Below are 18,638 nucleotides of genomic sequence, written 5' to 3' on the forward strand. Positions count from 1 at the left end.
TTTTAAAACTATTCAAAAAAACAATGTATACGTGCAAAAAGACAATTAAAGAAACATTTACTATAAATCAAAGAAACCATAAATAAAAATAAAAGAAAATGATTATATTTGGAGACAACATAAAAATAAATTAACAACAAATATTATGTTAACAACACTAAAAGCAGCAGCGAAAGAATAAGAGATATAAGGAAAATATAGACCAAGGAGCCGTCGTGACTCGACTCTTGCACTGTGAATTATCCTAGAAATTTTCTTCTAAGCTACGATATCAAAATAACGTCTACAACAATGTGTTACAAAATTTTCAGCTAAAGCTCACACTTTCTACACATAGAAGTGAATATGGAAAGAGATTCCAAAAAAATAAAGAGCTAAATCAGAGGAGATAAAATAAGAAAAAAAGCGAGGAAGTGTATTGAAATGTGTGAAAGGACGATTGTGAACCAACTAATACAATAAAAACAAGTAGAAGTTTTTTCTTTCATGAGGTATTAAAATATCTATTTCTTTCCAAAACTCAACAATAATGGGATATTCTTTGTTTGATTGAAAGTAATAGTAACACTTATGATATATTCTTTATCATAAAATTATCTATTTTAATTATTGTTTTGTTATGTTGTGTGAGAAACAAGGTGTAAATTAGACTGTTATCTCTTAAGTTTCTTTTAAGTATATTATTACATATCAAAACTAAGATTTTACATGTACTTTAATTACACATGCTGCGGTGTATTCGTTCAAGGTAGGGAAAGAAACTTTTGTCTTAACTTGGAAAAGTTAAATTTATCTTTATCTCTTAGCTGAGTTTGAGCCCTCTAAAACCAACATGACCCACTTTTTGTAATTGCTTTCCTTAAATCCCCATTTATACCTTCCTACTACCTCAAGATTAAAAATCTAAGACTACCGTATCTACCTAGCACTAAATTAACCTTAAATAACAATACCCCAAAGCTATAATTTTAAAGTTATAAGATAAGATAACAATTAAAGTAACTAAACAAATAATATATAATCAAATAGTTACACATTTAGCAAAATACTGTGTTTTTAAACGATATATTTTCTTTACACTTTTTGATTATCAGTCCAATGATTTGAAAGTTCGAAAACAATGAAGACTATTTCACAATGTCCACATGCGACAGAACAGATGCAAAAGGAGGGACAGCTACCACACAAATTGACTAAAATTACAGTGTCAACGTCGAAGCTTCAGTGTTTGCCAGGCAACAGAGAATAATTGCCTTTGGCTTACTGTAACTGTCGATGAAAAGACGACTTACTACGATCATTCCAAGCTCAAATGGCTCTAGGTTAACTCATAAGAGCAATCCGTATATACTGCATCAAAATATTAATGCTCATAAAGACTTGCTTTGCATATGGTGGGATCAGTCAGGTATATTACTAGCTACTAAAACCTATTGAAAATGTTACTGCAGATTTCTGCCAACCATTGTTGACCATGTTTAATGTGTTGTTACAAAGAGACTATTTTTTGGGGAAGTAACAGACGCAAAGTCATCTTCCCCTGTATGAACAATATTCTAAGGAAAAGTTGTGAAAGATTCTCTATTGTAGCTTGAACAGGAAGTTTCGCAGCATAGAGCGTATTCACCAGATATTACGCGTGCTGATTACCAATTATTCAGCTCAATGTACGATAACTTTAAAGGTTCACGGTTTCGAAATACTAAATTAATACGAAAATAAATCGTCAAAACAACATCGTTTTCTCGAAACGATATATATTACCTGAAAGAAGGGAAACAGTTGTAGAAAATGGTGAAAAATATTTTGATTAATATATATTATACAAATTATTCTGAGTGCCTTTTTAGGTTTCAGAATTCAGAATACAGATAAGCAACTAACAGTACTAATACTTTTGCTGAAAAAAACGCTCCCAAAGTTATATTGCCATTTACAACCTAATGCTATGATAAAAATGGGAATAAATTGGTAGTTACGCATTAAAACTCAAGGTCAATAAAAGGCATTTCATGCTTTGTGACCCGTTGTTTCAATCATAGAGAAGAAAAACATATTTGTACCAGATTGCGATCAGTGATGAAAGATCTAGAATATCATGAATGAACCAATCAACATTAGTTGCAAAACAAAACTTATACGAGTTCAATCTCATGACATCATATTGGAGGAATCAATCGGAATCAAGAGCTTCTGGGAAAGAACAAGTGAATAGAAGGTTTATATGAATTTTACAAAATAACTCAAAAGACCAGAAATTCTTCCGACATTTGTCGAGCAGATAGAAAATAATTGTAGCTACATATGAACAATAATTTTAATAACAAATATTTTAAATTTAATTTTATATAAATTGCTTAATATCCTTTTTATTATATATAACTATAAAATAAAAGTATGTGATATTTAATGCAAGTAAATAAAATCTTCTTATTTTCATATTTAAAATCTCCTTTTACCAAGGAGGATTTATCTGGACTGGATCTACAGTTTAACGTTGGCTCCGAACCACGGCCTTCGGCATTAAGCCTACCGACTGGCGAGTGACCAACAATAATAAATCACATTAAACAACCACAAACATAAATTTACGACTATACCCCAGCAGGATTCGAACACGCGACTATCGCAACAGTAGCTGGACCGTCCTGTCACCTTTACCTCTGCACCAACCAAATCGGCTAAATAAAATCTGTATGTATAATATATATTAATCAATATCTAATTTCAGAAAAACTAATTATTGTTTTAATTATAGATAATGCTCTGAGATAATAAAATTAGTTACTAACCTAAAACCCGATATAGAACAAAAGCATACACAGTTCTTCTAAATAAGTAAAAGCAAAATAAGGCGAATAAATAAAGGCAAATTTCTCTGCGTGTAATTTCACATGAGACCGGCTGAACGACAGTTGACAATTTCGTTGTATTAGTATCAATCCCAAGGCTACAATTCCAGTAGGAAAATTGAACGATTTTTTCTGTTTTTTTATTTCATGCCAGGTACGTCTTATTTTCTTAAACCCATTTGCAAACACTTTTTATTATTCATACTGTAGATTACTGGTAGATTGTATCAGTCGAGTTTTTGTTTGTCGAATTGTTCTAATATATTATTGTTTTATATTTAAATTAATTTATGTTAAACAATAGTAAGACTGTGAATAACCCTCAAGCCTTAAAAATAGTTGTTTATCTGATTTCTACGACAATTTTTAAAATATTGTCCGATTTAGTTTAAATCCCCTCAAGTAACTATATATTTTCAAAGCGGTTTTTTTTTGGTTTAAGTAATTATATGATTTATTGGAGAAGGACTATAGATAGAATATAGTCTATTCACAATAACAGTGAAATCATGTATCCATATATTTAATATATTTCGCCGCAATTTGTAGATTTCTTTTAGTATCAGGCTATATATTCCTTCTCATTATATTCTAGTTAAAAAGAGTTAAAAATTCGAACATGTAACAAAATCAGCCAACAAAAGTCGTCGGGTTGTTAAACTTCGGCAAAATTCTTCAAAACATTAATTATAATAACTACAGGTTATAAACCGGCAAACGTTGTTTTAGCGCTTTGTTTGTTTGGTTGAAAATTCCAAATATATTAAATAGTCAGAGTCAGAAACAGATTGCGTTTCTAAGCAGTATTTGTTTTGAGTCTAACTCTTGTAAGTAAAATACTAGTAAAATGCCAATAAAAATTTGGAGAGGTAAGCATTGATGCTGTTAAATACTAAGTTGCTGCGATTTTTATTGAAAATATTTTTAGCATGTTGCAGCTGTACTGAATATTACTATGGGCATAGTCAGTAAAATATCTCAAAGAATTCAAAACCACATATACTTGGATTCTCTGAAATGAAACCGTCTTGACATGAAAAGTATGAATCAGACTGACGAATCAAACTCTATCAAATATCAGATACGATTTCAATAGTGTAAAGACAACCCAAGACGTCTAATGATAATAGTCTGTTAAAACCAGAAATTTCTCTTAACAGACTATAATTTTTAAAAGCATATATTAAAATTAAGGGCTATTATTACACTTTGTGTATCTAGATGAGACATGTACATTCCAGAATAGAATATTGGATCACTCATGCGAAGATAATAATACAACTAGTGTAAAAAAACAACAGTCGATGGAAAAAGATAATCAATGGAGCAACAATTAATTACGTTCTTTAACCATAACATGTATTAATAATTCATTGTGGTTATTCATGCTGGACATGGGAATTGTTTTATTCCTGGTACAGAGTTAGTGTTTTCCTAAAAGTCCGAGGGTGAGTACCATGCAGAAATGAGCCATAACATGTTCCTGTTGTGGTTTGGAAAGCTCTTAAAACTATTGGAGGAACTATCAGTTATTGTTGTGTGCAATGTACCATACCATAGTAGACTGCTGGAAATGATCAAGTGCATGGACAAGGCTGCAATTAAGGAATAGCTTGCAATACATAAATTTAGTTTTCAAGAAGCCGTGTTACAGAATGAACTATTTGAAATTGTTACTCAGTAAATTTAAGTGAAATGTTTAAATATATTTTAGGTAATTTACTTATCAAGGAATATGCCTAAAACAATGATTTATAGTGGATCAGATATATGAACAATATGGCCACAAAGTATTACGACTTCCTCCCTATCACTGCATATTGAATCCAATCGAAATTATATGGAATTCGGCAAAAGCTATTACAATGGAAGTGTAGGTCAAGAGAATATACAAGCAATAACTCTCTGGATATGTGAAAATAAGCGTCTACGATTGAAACTTCTGTTTGGGCGAACCCCATCAAATACACTGAAGAAAACGTTGACAAATTGTTAATCATAAAATCTTAGATAGACCTGAAATTACTAGCAGTTATACACTTAAATAGCGATTCCGAAAGTGACAGTGATTGAATGAAACTTCCTGGAGGTGGGATGATGATTCTATGCTGATAATTACCAAGATAGGGCAATGAGAGTGGATACAACTAAAGGTATACAACTTAGTATATTATTAATATAGGGTAACTGTATAAATCGTATAGTAGAAGAAGAAGAAATGAAGCAGAAGATTATGTATAAAGATATATGTGTAATTGTTTAGAATACTCATGATACTCATGTTTCCTTAGAATGTATAGAAACAACATCTGGGTCAATCTTTTGCAATAATTAATTTAATATATAAATCAATTTTATACTTACTTATCAAATAAATCACCTTTTTTTAATTAAGTAATGTTATACCCATTTGTCTACTTCTCTAACAACTTCAGTGGGCTTCAGATACCTTTTTACCATTGATGCATCATACTTTAATACAAATATAAGTTTTGAAAATCAAGAAGAAGGATTTTCTGATGAGGGGATATGATGTTATTTGATTTTACAAGTTATAAGATCCATATCCCAGTTTATCATTACCATTGTTGAATCGACCGTAACTGTAACAATGTCTTCAAACATACTTTTAACTTTCAACTCATCTTTATATTCATAAAACAAATTTCATTAAACCTACTATAAAGTATCTCACAACCAATTAAAGTATCATTAATAGTATCATTTTTAAACTAAAAAGAAAGTAAAAATTATCTTTATTATATTACTTAAAATATAATTTTAACATAAACCAGATAGTATTTATATTGCCAAAATCAATTACAAAAAGTAACGCAATACGATAAGTCTAATGATTATATAAAATTACTAAATGATTTTTGATTTTTGGTGAATAATGAAATGATGCAATGATGATGATGGATTCAATATTAATAGGATGAATGTATTATTTTGGTCACGGTTTTTAATATCATTTAATAACTTTACAAAAAGAGAAACCTGAATGTTCAATATGATTTTATCTCAAATGATAAATAATGTTAAAAGCTTAAATTCTGTATTTTATATATCCTTGGAATCCAAGTTTGTTGTTATTATAATGAGCTATTACAGCGTACTTCTAAACCTGAGCAAATACACATTTATTTTGTTAATGGTAGCGCTAACTCAAGCTACTTTAAACATTACGGCTTTTATTCCGGTAGGGAAAGCATGTCTGTTGTTTCTCGGATATATTGTTTGATAGATAACCCCTTTATGTCTAACATTTATTTTATGTTTCATATTCAATGGCAAAAAAACGAAGATAATGGTATTCTTGAATACTGAATAGATATTTATTAGAGGTTGAAACGAAACAGTAACTTCCTTTAGTAATAAAAAACATAGTTATACTTTTGAAATAAACCGTAAAGGCGTTATGTTCTTTCTGAAATTTATTTCTTTCAATCTTCAAAAGAGTAGTTGAATTCGGTTTCTAAAATATTCTTTAAAACTGTTACTAGAACCAAATAACTACTTTATTAAAATAAATGGGTATAATAAAAGGTTAATGACGACAATTTTCATATTATCAAGTGGCACCAACTGTGTGCTTCCTTGACTATGTATCTGAATATTCTTGAAGACTAGGTCAAAACTTATGTCAAATAATATGGAAATAGAACCATTTTGTGCTAAAGAAATTTTATTATTAGTCTATTCAAAATAACAGTGAACTCACGTCATTAAGATGCTTAATATATTGCCTGCTGAAATTCGTAAATTTGTTTTAGACAATATTTTCCTTCTCATTTTAATTTAATTAAAAAAAACGCAATGCTGTCTTATCAGTTCGATCGTGTAATCGAACCAGCCTACAAAACTCGTCCGGTTCTTAAACGTCTGGAAAATTCTTCAAAATATTAATTATAATAACCACAGATTTTTATAATTATAATTATATCATAATTTTAATAATAACTACGCTGGTTTAGCGCTTTGCTTGTTGTGATAATTTCTAATAGCTGATTTTTATTACTTTAATTGAAGATGAAACCAGACAGAACAGATTGCGTCTTTATTAATTACTTCGAACAGGAGCGAGATAATGGAGGTCCCGTTGTGTATTTAGATGAGACCTGGATATTTCAGAATGGGACGTTATGTTTCATAGCAAGATAATAATAAAAATAGTGTTCAAACAACAAAAGTTGATGGAAAAAGTAAACGTTGGATTAACAATCGATTAGGTTTTATGAGTCAAAACATTTGTTAATAATTAATTGCAGATATATTATTGTTCATGCTGGAAACAGAAATGGTTAATCACACCTCCGGTTTGGATGAAGTCGATCAGACACAAAATCGTGAGAAAATGTTAGATAAATTGGGAATTTATAGCTCAGCATTCAATTGAAATTTCTGCACATGGGATTATTATTTAGTGCTGACAATTTCAAAAACAGGGCGATGAGAGTGGAACAACTAAAGATGAGAATATAATTAGTATTCGATATCTCTAGGAAAGCTTATTCTAGAGTGTGAAAGATTTATGTGCATAGATATGTGTGCAATTGTTCATAATAAACATGAACATTTCGTTAAAATGTATGAGGAGAGAAAGAATATTAACTAGTCTTTGTGATGAGGGAAACAAGAACAAGTAAAATATACTACTTCGATATATAACTGTTAATTAAGTTTATTACCTGCCTCCAGGGTATGTCACTATAGAAAAAAAACGTGCCTAGAACTCTAACGTATAGGTGCTATGGAAAAGAATTATGTAACTATAATAAATCCAACCTAACCTATAAACTATTATAACTGTACAATTAATTGTAGTTTTAAATTCTTCCATAATACATGAATCAAAAATAACGTTATCAAATATAATGTATCTTAACATTACAGCACTTCTAATGTATATATTATCAAAAGACTTAAGCTACAGTTGACTGACACCGATACTTGATTGACTACTTTTTGTTATTCATAAGCTAGTTAAAATAAGAGAAAACATCAATGTCTTAAAATTTTGTCAACTATCTTCCGTATCCATAAAATAATAGAAAAAAAATGAACAGGGGTCTCTGGAGAAAAGATTTGCATAAAACTTTTTATGGCCCGTTCAATAATTTCATTGGTCAGTTTAGATCCATTATAGGCACTTGGCAATCTTGCTGTGAAGATATTTAATTAGTTCTTTGATCAAATTTGCCACACAGGTGCAGCAAATAATATCCTTGGCAGTACGTTTCACTAACAAAGGATATATAAATAAAAAAAACAATTTAATTGCTGAAAAAACTGTATTATAAACAATTCAACAGAACTATAAAAATTTTGTATAACTTTCTTAGAAAGGGGATTAATTTTTGGAATGATAGTTAAGAATAAACTGACCTTAAATTAAAACAACAAACGAGCGATACTGATAAGACAGCGGAATACTACTGTAAGGTGCAAGTTGTAACATCAAAGATTCTTTAACAATATAATAATAATAACATTTTTTCGATCGAGGAATGTTATATCAATTGAACTAATGACTAATTATTTCATAACTAAACCGTATAAAAAAACTTCACTCCTCTCTACGTAAGGTATACTGAAAATTACAGCCAAAATAAATAAACAACAAACGTACCATAGAAACGTAAGTAGTGACATCTAGACATTGGACGTCGAGAAATATTTCTCTAAAATTGCCTAGTTAAAGTTACATTTTCATTGTACCTGCCTCATTTTCTTCATATGATACGATTTAAATAGAAAAACTTTCCCGTAATTTTTTTTGAACAATTTTCATACAAATTATAATATACTATACTATAACGAATATAATAAAAAAGAATTATACAATTTCATGCAGTGGTGCTGAAATTATGCTCATACATACTTTTGGGAGATTCATTTATATGTCATTTATATAAATATATGTATGTATAGATGAATCATATAAATGGCAATTACGGTGAATGACATGACATTTTTGCTATTATCTGTCCAGACTATTATAAAAATTAGTGCAAACAAATAATTGATAAACCTTATGTTTAAATATTTTTATATTTAAAAATAATCTATATAATAAAACAATATACTTTGATAAGATAAGCTATAGTTTCCTTGAAAAAATGCTACATAATTGTATAAAATTAAAATTAATAAAATATTTAGTAATGTAATTTTTTTAAATTAATTCACCTTTACATTTCTTTTCATTAACTCATTCATATTTAATTTATAACTAGTAACTTTCGAATTAGCTACCTTAGTCAAGGATACGTGACGATCCTCCTAATAGTACGATATCCCAGATTCGATTCCCGCCATGATGTCGATGCAAATTATATTTAAGGCCTTGCCAATGTAAAACATATTTTCCATTTGCAATAATAATATTTGAATTGAATAAGAATTGAAATAAGAGTAGCAATAATACATTCTAATAACCAGACCGAGTAGGACCGGATGTTTTCGGAGATATCCCTGGTTAGTAGGCTAGTAGTATTTTCAGGAACCGGAGTTTTGATGCCAACATTACAGCCAAAGAGTAGGATCCGTTCTGATAAACCCTATTTGGGTATACAGCATGCTGTAATTTTTGATATTATCTTAAGGTAACTATTAATGAAAAGGTAATTATTTTTGAAACTTCTCATTATTATTATGATTTTATAAATTATTCAAGTAACCAAAACCAAATAATATAAAACATAAGCTAGAATATGTAAAATACAAGAGAAATAATAAAGAAATGGCGAACGTGCGGGGATTTTAGCAAAAGACTGCATCATCTGATTAAAAGAAAAACATAACATTTATAATTTTTACTTTATTTTGGAGAATGCGAAAGTTTAAGATCTAATTTCTCATAATTAAAAAATATTAAATTATACCATATATATTCTTAGAAATCTGGAGGACGAACAAGGTTGAAGAAAGAGGAAAACAATTATTATATTAGCATTAATTACTTATTAGAGGAATTTTCTCTTACTCTAAGAACCCTCTTATTCTTTTAAACCAATATAAATACATCCAAAGTTGCTAAATATCACGGCTCTCCTAGTTTATTCTTAAAAGTAACCTATCAATAATAAACGGGAGAAAGACTTCTTTTAAAATTTGAGTCAAATTAGATTTGAAAAAATCATAATGTTCATAGAATATTTAGTTTGAAGTCTATAGTGGAGTTAGTTTATATTGAAATATGAAATCCTGAATCCATATTATAAATTCATAAATTTATTTATTCGAGATAAGTAGCGATAGTACATCAATAAATCTCAAATCTTTGTATTATTTAATATATATATATATATATATATATATATATATATATATATATATATATATATATTCTGATATTTTTGTTCTATGATTTAACACTGAAATGGTCTGTATTGAAAAAAAAACCCTCACTAAGAAAATTGTGAATTTGTTAAAATATTATATAGAATTTCTAGTCTAGAAATGCAGAAATAAATTTAAATTGTACATGTATATTATTGGTAGTACGTTAAGCATATATATCATTAAAATGTTAATATTTAAAACACAAATTTTATCAAAGATACAGAATAAATTAAAAAATTTAGCGAAATCAATAAGTTAATTTGGCTGATTCACTCTGGAGCTTATAGTTTTGAAATATAACCTTCAGTGTTATTAATTATAAGAATACAATCCAAAATTATAGTTTTGGTGGTTAGGTCTTTCCGTTTATAACAAAATTTCTCAAAATTAAATTTCATGAATTTAACACTAATTTTGTCGAAACTGGAATGGAAACTAAAACAACAGTTCTTCGAAAAAGCGTTTAAAAACCATAATGATCTTACAAAGAAAAATTCAGTATAAATATTCTTATAATCGCGAAATAGCTATTAATGTAGAAAATATTAAAATTTCAAATACGGAAGCTATTCTAATTCTCAAGCTTGTTAATTAGAGAAATGTTGGTTTTCATAAAAAAAATTGACCACTGCAATCAGCTTCTGTGTCAATATTAGGGAAATAATGTATTTATTGGTAATAGGCACCTTGGACAAAATCATAAAATAGTGAGAATTTAGAAGAGTATCTTATATGGGCGCATGTGAAACAGTGTTTTAGTGTGTTCATTTGCGGCTAGGTGACTTGAAGTTTAAATTTGAAAAGCTAAATTTGACAAATTCAGCTTTCAGGAGACTGTTCTATATAGTCTTCAACATATATATTGTAATGTACTCTATATTTGGCTCAGATATATTCAATATAATAAAAATTGTTCCATATTCAATATTTTATTAAACCTTGTATACTTAAAAGCATAAATAGTTTTTTATAAATTTTTTTATATTACGTATTAAAATATTGTTGGTATAATATATTGTCACTAAACATATCTATGAATACTCCTTTGAAATAATATTACTAATGTAACTATTACATATACCTAAATAATTTCTAAACTTTTATTGCATTTTTAGTTTAACTATTATTACCACTACTATTAATATTATTATTATTATTACTGCTATTATTGTTATTAAAATATTTTAAATTTCCAACTACTAATACTGTCAACTCTGGTTGCAAATGAACGTTAAACTTCATTGGTCAAAAGGTTTCATTCACCAAAACTTAAGTTCACATGGGAGATACCCTTCTAATATATCTATATCTTGTCGACAAAATATTGATAGGTATATAGTTGCTAATAGAGCGATTTCAAACGTCAAAAGCATTTATATTAGCTGATATAAGAAACCGAATTTGCCGTAAATACATCAAACAAGTTTGAGCATGTTTGTTGCGATCAAAAATAAAAATAAATAGTGACCGACTCTAATAAAAGTCACGAAACCAGATCATATAAAATGATATGTGATCCTATCCTATGCTAGCAATATACGAATCCAGAACTGTTGAACCGATCAATCATCAGTACAATTAAATGTAACTTGTGTTCTAAATATTGTGCCGTCAGTATCAATATATTGGTTGAAATATAAACGTTCCCGAATACCGGCTAAAATTGACGACGATAAGATTGATAATGATGACAATAGCCAATACATTCGAATTTACACAAAATAAATTACTGTATTTATGGACAAACAGTTTTTAACATTTTTGAAAATATATTTTATTCGTATATTAATTGAATTAGATTAGTTCCTATAAATCTTAATATCTAGATGAAAGGGTGGTAATATCTCAAGGAAAGACAGATATAATATTAAATATAAAATTCAGACACATATATGAGGCAATAGTAGACAAAACTCTATTTATATATTAAAAACAATCTAATGGTACATTAAATATATTTTACGGCCTGTGTAGAGCTGTTACTCTTAAATATCATAACTATCCAATAAAGAGAACATCACCATTATACAATAGTAATTACACCTGAGTAGTAAATACAATGAGATTAATAAATAAATAGCTGTACTCAAACGATATTCTTAAATATAATGTTGCTCTTATGAATAGTAGAACATTAGTAGCTTGAACATTCCGGCGTTCATTCAGTGGACATAATTTTGATTTATTTACTTATTTATTATATTTATGTTAGTTGAAATTAAAAAGAAATCTGCGATCAAAAATATGGGATTGCACTGGATATAATAACATTAACAAAAAAAAATATATATATATATATATATATATATATATATATATATATATATATATATATATATATATATATATATATATATATATATATATATATATATATATGTCGGAAAAAGCTTTTGCTGATAATATACTGATAACTACTAAGATAACTGAATACCGAATAAAAAAAAAACAAAAAAATAAAAGAATAAGTATAGAAATCGAAAATGTAAAAACAGAGTAAGTAAATTAATTGAAATATCTGAGAACAGAAATTGGAAGGGAATGACAGAAATGCAAAGGGAACGAAAGACAAATCTATTAATACTTGATTTAATCGGGAATACGAAAATTAGAGAACTGGAAAATCTAAAAATATATATTTCAACATGCACGGTAAATTTAATAACAAACAAACAGACATCGAACAAATATGAAAATGAAAGCATTCAAAACAAGATAGAACAGTTCCAAATCGCAGCGGCGAGACATAGAAATATGAAAAATATGAAAAAGGTTAAAACAAAATTCAAGCATTGGAGGGACAAGTATTACAAAGATGGACAGGATGAGAATAGATATTAACCATTAGAATAATATATAGGAGACAACTTATGCAGCATATGAAACATGCAACACATGTTAAGGGATACGGACACAAAGATGAAAATGAAAAATAACAGAGGACGATCTAAAGGAAGATCGGACTAAAGTTTCAGTGAATTAGTGGAGAAAAGAGGAAAAACATAGTAGTAGCAGTATACAGTAACAATAAAACAAAACAAAATACAAGACAATTATGCTATATTGTTTAAATGTTTCAGGCTAATCTTAAAAATACTGAACCAAATAAAAAAAAAGAACGTTCGCCATTAAGAGTGGTTTGAAACATATTAAGCAATGTAACCCTTCTAATCTTCATTCCAAATCTTTATGGGTTTGGTACTTTCCACGTTAATAATTTTTAAACTACTTTTAAACTGGGTACTTCTGGTATAGACCCCGTATATAACAATTTCTCTCATTGAAATTCTGAAAATACACTCATATAAACGTTAAACATGCGCTACTATTATTTCGCGGTTTTTATTTTAATAACCTGTATTATTTTCTCTTGCAAATAAAATATTAACACACTTAAAATCATACACTTTAAAAAATATATGTCGCACTAACAGTGACTTATTTAATAGTTCTAACAATAAATATTTATTTCCATTCATAAATATATATATATATATATATATATATATATATATATATATATATATATATATATATATATATATCAAACATATTTTCAAAATATTTCCTTTTCTATCGTATGGTCTGTACGTGACTTACGTTTATGTGCGCCTTTAATCGTGCAGAGGATATCAAAAAGGATTTCAAGTTTATTGAACTTCCTTTAGAACGTTCTTGGTGTTTTCTTTGTAAGAATAACGTAACGTTAGATAATTTCATGAACGTTTCAACATTTCTTTAGGTACAATAGAAAGTAGCTTGGAAAAATGTCACAAATCGTCTAGCTTTTGCTTCATTGATGGGAAAATAGAAAAGAAATTAAAACCGAACATTCATTACGTTTAATATGGTAACAGTAATAGTTACTTAATTTACAATAAAATACTAATACATAATACTTAAGTATTGGGTGATTATTCTACGTTTAATGTTGTGGAAGCAAGATATGAATCATTTATATAAATATATGATTTTTACATTATTTTAAAAATCAGAGTATTTAAAAACCTCCGCTGGCTTGTCAGAAATACATTCTGAGACTCAGCAATGGTGCAGTATTTTCATGTAAATATACATCATATAAGGTGATCATCATTTCGTTAATATAAAACAAACGTTACACACCCTTGACTAACAATACAATCAGTGTCATATGTATATTATTAATTGACTTCTATATGTTCTTTCAGTTCGATTTTTATATATTTGTCTTAACGTTTCTTTATTAGGAACTTTAGCTCTTCGTGTACTATAGCTTAACAAACTACTTAAAAGTCCACTTTGTTAAACTCAGCTATTCCTTAGCTACATCAAAACATCACCTATTTACAACACTACAAACCAAAATAGGTGGCATCTTAGTCGAACTGATAAAATAGTAGTTATTAGTAGTCTGCTAGAGAAGTTGTCCATAATTTATTCGTTTCCTCTTAAATATGAAATATCTTCCCCCTTCACTAAATACGAAACCATATATCTTTGAAATGCAAACTATATCATGAAAAATGTTGGAAGCTTCAATATCTGTATCAACCAATATAACACTATAACGAGCAAATATCAGATCCATCAAGAAGTTTGTACCGTACCTATTTTGGAATACTTTTCGCATAATTTCTTCCATTATTATGGTAGAAATAGGAGTGAAAAGATGTATCCTGGCAAACTCCGGAACTATCATAAAATACTTGAAGGAGTTTGTAGAGGACTATTACCAGTACATATAGCCAGAATTAGAACGGAAATCAATAAAAACGCCAATTGCAGACTTTCCTCATCTAATACCTTCTTTTTTTTAGTTCTTCTTACATGGTTTGTCGCGAAGCCAAGATCATATCAAGGGACTATCACAAGTAAGGCATATTATTATTAATTAAAAAACCCTAATTACGTGTCAATTATAATTATTTTGTTGTTTACTTTGATTCCAAAATATTAAAAATTATGATAAAATACAAAGGCAACTTCTTTTAAACTTTATTTATGCAATGATATCAATATATTTAAACCACGTAACGGATATTATTATAGAATTTTCCATACTGTATTAATATACGAATTATGCGAATAGATCAAACAATATTAATCATCACTGTATGACCTATTCTGTTCGGGGCACGTTTGTCACGAAATTATTTCAGATTTTCTCCATCTCTTTCTTTCTCCTACAATATATTAAAATAATTAAAACCGTTATATATGTTTTTTTAATGAGCAAAACTTGAATTAAATATTATATGTCTCCATTTATAGAACGTGTAGAACAAAGGTGCGTTTCGATCTAAGGACGAGGCAAGGTGAAGCGACACTGGGCTGTCAGTGTAGACTCAGTGTCCCAGGCGTGGCAAATTTTGCGGTCTATGCGTCGTGGTACCTTGGGGCAAGCATTTGTCAATTTGTCGAATTCAACATTTCTCTTTATATGGATTGAATAAACATCACGTGTCGATCACGGAGATAAGAGAGATAAAACGAGATTTTCTCTATAGATTTGTCAGGATACGTTACTTCACAACATCTCCGGTTTTGGCGCATGCACATATTGGCTCCATTTACTTTTAAAACAGAGAATAATCCGAGTTTGACGCATAGACAGCATTACTTACTTTTTCTATCGCAATTATTAGATTTAATGTCGAATATATTAAGCAGGTAAATAGGTTCAGGAGGTAAATAAAATGGATACAATTTTGGAACAAACACATCTTCTTTAAAAAAGTATTGAATCAAACGAAATGATAACGAAAATATAATTAGTATATATCCAGCTATTCTGTTTTTATAAAAACATCATATTACACATCATAATTATTTTTTATAAATAAAAATATACAAATATGATAAATAATAGATATAATGTTGAAACTATACATAAGGAGGGAAATTAACATTGAAAATTTGTTGAAATAACATTTTATTTAAAAAATTATTGAATAAAATTAAATAATAGAAATAATTTCTATATATATTTCTATTTTTATAAAAACACCATATTTAAACAAATTTACATATTTGAACAATTAACAAGAACTCTAAGAACCATATAAATAAACATTATCATTAAAATACCAAAATTTTTTAGAACAATAGTTAAATCCAAAGAGAAAAAGCCACCACTATATATGAAATATTATCAAAAATTTCCAAATTTTGTCGCTACTATTCTTGATCCACAAATATCATTAATGAATTGACTACCTCGAGCTTTTGATTAACATATTGTACATTTACTAGCCTAAAATGAATGGATTATCGTACTTTTGAGCTGAAAGAATCTCAGTCATTATTTTTACAAAATAATAATTTATTTAGTTATACTCTTATATAATAATGTATTGTATTTTCTTTGTAATTAGATCATTAGGGTGTCGTTAATAGTTTTATATTTTGTTTATTTATTATCCAGGTCTACTTTTGTTAGCAAGTTTAATTATTTCATAGTATCACTATGCACTGATCTTACATCTTAATAAAATGTTGTCTAATTTATTCTTCTCTGATTCTCTGAATTTCACCTTCTTCAACTTTTACTCTCAACAAACTCTAGTTGTATCTTAGCAATAAAACAAAATTTAAATAGTAGCTAAAATATATTATGTTTAAAGTAAATGTCTAATTATTACCAGGTACTACAGTTTCTGCTACTATTCTTGATGGACAAACCTCATTAATGGCTTGACTACTTCCAACACAACAAGAATCATTTCTGTTCTCAAACTTCTCTGTTCTTGTTATCATTAAATTTTGGCATATGTTGATACCTACTCGTTGAAAATGATATGTTATAAATTTGGCAGCTAAAGTTCCTACTATAAATAAAATTGATTCTGTTTGAATTTTACAACTTTTAAAAATTTAACCTTACATTCTGCACTTCTGCACCTTGTTCTTCTATATTTTAAAACCAATGTATGTTAGACCACCAAGAATAACACAACAATTTAATTATTATTACTATCGAATTATTAATGTAACACAAAATCTAAATATTCTAGATATTTTTGTTGTTTTGATCTGAAAGACCCTACCGATCGACTCGAAAATAATGGACCGTCATTAGATAAGGAAAACAATATAGTTTATTCTTTATTTTGTTTAGATTATTTTGGTGCTTATTAATCTCAAATTTCTCTTCTCATTGTCGATTGGACTTCGGAGTGAAACTATGGAGCCATGTTTCATCCATTGTCACATATCGACGCAAAAACTCGGGTTTGTTACGCTTGATCATCTTCAAACACTGCTTCGAATCATCAACTCGTCGTTGTTTTTGGTCATAAGTGAGCTTGCGCGGCACCCACTTTGCATAGAGCCTTCTCATATCCAAATATATAAATGATATAATTTACACGTTCAGCTAATATCTTTAGAGGGTCTACTATTTCATTCAATTTCAATTTACGATCATTCAAAATCATTTCCTGGATTGTGTTAATGTGTTCGTCGGTAATAGCCTCTTTTGGGCGTCCACTGCGTTCACTGTCTTCGGTGCTCATTTCACCACGTCTAAACTTAGCATATCAATCCTTGATGGTTGATTTTCCCAGAACAGTGTCCGGAAACTCGGCATCAAGCCAAGTTTTTGCTTCAACTGTATTTTTTCCCTTCAAAAATCAATATTTTATCAACACGCGAAATTCCTTTTTATACATTTTCTTTCACAATAATAAAAGTTGCTTCACTCAAAATTCTATAATTCACAAACTAATGATCCGACAGCTGTCAAATTTATACACGCATATTTTGAGGGTTAGGGCTAACTAAAAAACATATAGATCTAATTCCAGTATGATATTGCATTAGTTATACTTAAGACAGTCTTGATTTACAGATTAACAATATACACTCTTCTAGATATATTATTTTAGCATTAATATATGTACTTAATTTCTTCAGACGCTACAGCTATTAAAATATCTGAAAGAACATTATAAATTACGTATAGATTTCTTTTTTGATTCAGAATAGGAATTAAATATCTTTTTATAAATATACAATGTGTTATATGACTTATTTTGAAATTAAATTTTACGGCTCTTTTGACATTTTGCGTGAGGTTAAAATTATCATACGTTTGCGTAAGGTTTTGTGTAAATTTAAGCATTATATAATGACGAACAAAATCACTCGTAATTGAATCAAACAAAACACATACTACAGACATAAACAACTGCTTTTTAGTATATTTTAATTTAATTCATTGAGTAAATATTGCAAAATAGTTAAAAATCATCGGACATCAATTTGTCTTATTTAAGCATCTTGTACATTTAAATATTTTTTAACGATAGTACATTAATGATTAAAGTAATGTTAGTATTTATTAATCAGTAGAAACTCTGTTTATGATCATAAATTACTTTGATTAGTAATACTTGAAAATATTACTAATCAAAGAAATAAGTGATCTTCTTATTGATCTATATTTGTAGTAGTTTT

General features: G+C 28.4%; 1 long non-coding RNA gene across 2 annotated transcripts; it reads right to left on the minus strand.

Moving 5' to 3' along the window:
* Positions 1-16,303: 16,303 nt before the first annotated feature.
* Positions 16,304-17,160, minus strand: LOC143193889 (uncharacterized). Of its 2 annotated transcripts, XR_013005129.1 has the most exons (4): positions 17,065-17,160; positions 16,823-17,008; positions 16,518-16,752; positions 16,304-16,464 (listed from the first exon to the last, which is right to left on the minus strand). It is a non-coding gene; the product is annotated as an uncharacterized LOC143193889 (long non-coding RNA). The 2 variants fall into 2 exon arrangements; XR_013005128.1 differs by having other exon boundaries at positions 16,304-16,752.
* Between the last annotated feature and the right edge of the window lie 1,478 nt (positions 17,161-18,638).

This window comes from Rhynchophorus ferrugineus, unplaced genomic scaffold, assembly GCF_030347505.1.
Source record: "Rhynchophorus ferrugineus isolate W39M unplaced genomic scaffold, kcgeb_rfMv2 rfM3, whole genome shotgun sequence".
Taxonomy (NCBI): domain Eukaryota; kingdom Metazoa; phylum Arthropoda; class Insecta; order Coleoptera; family Curculionidae; genus Rhynchophorus; species Rhynchophorus ferrugineus.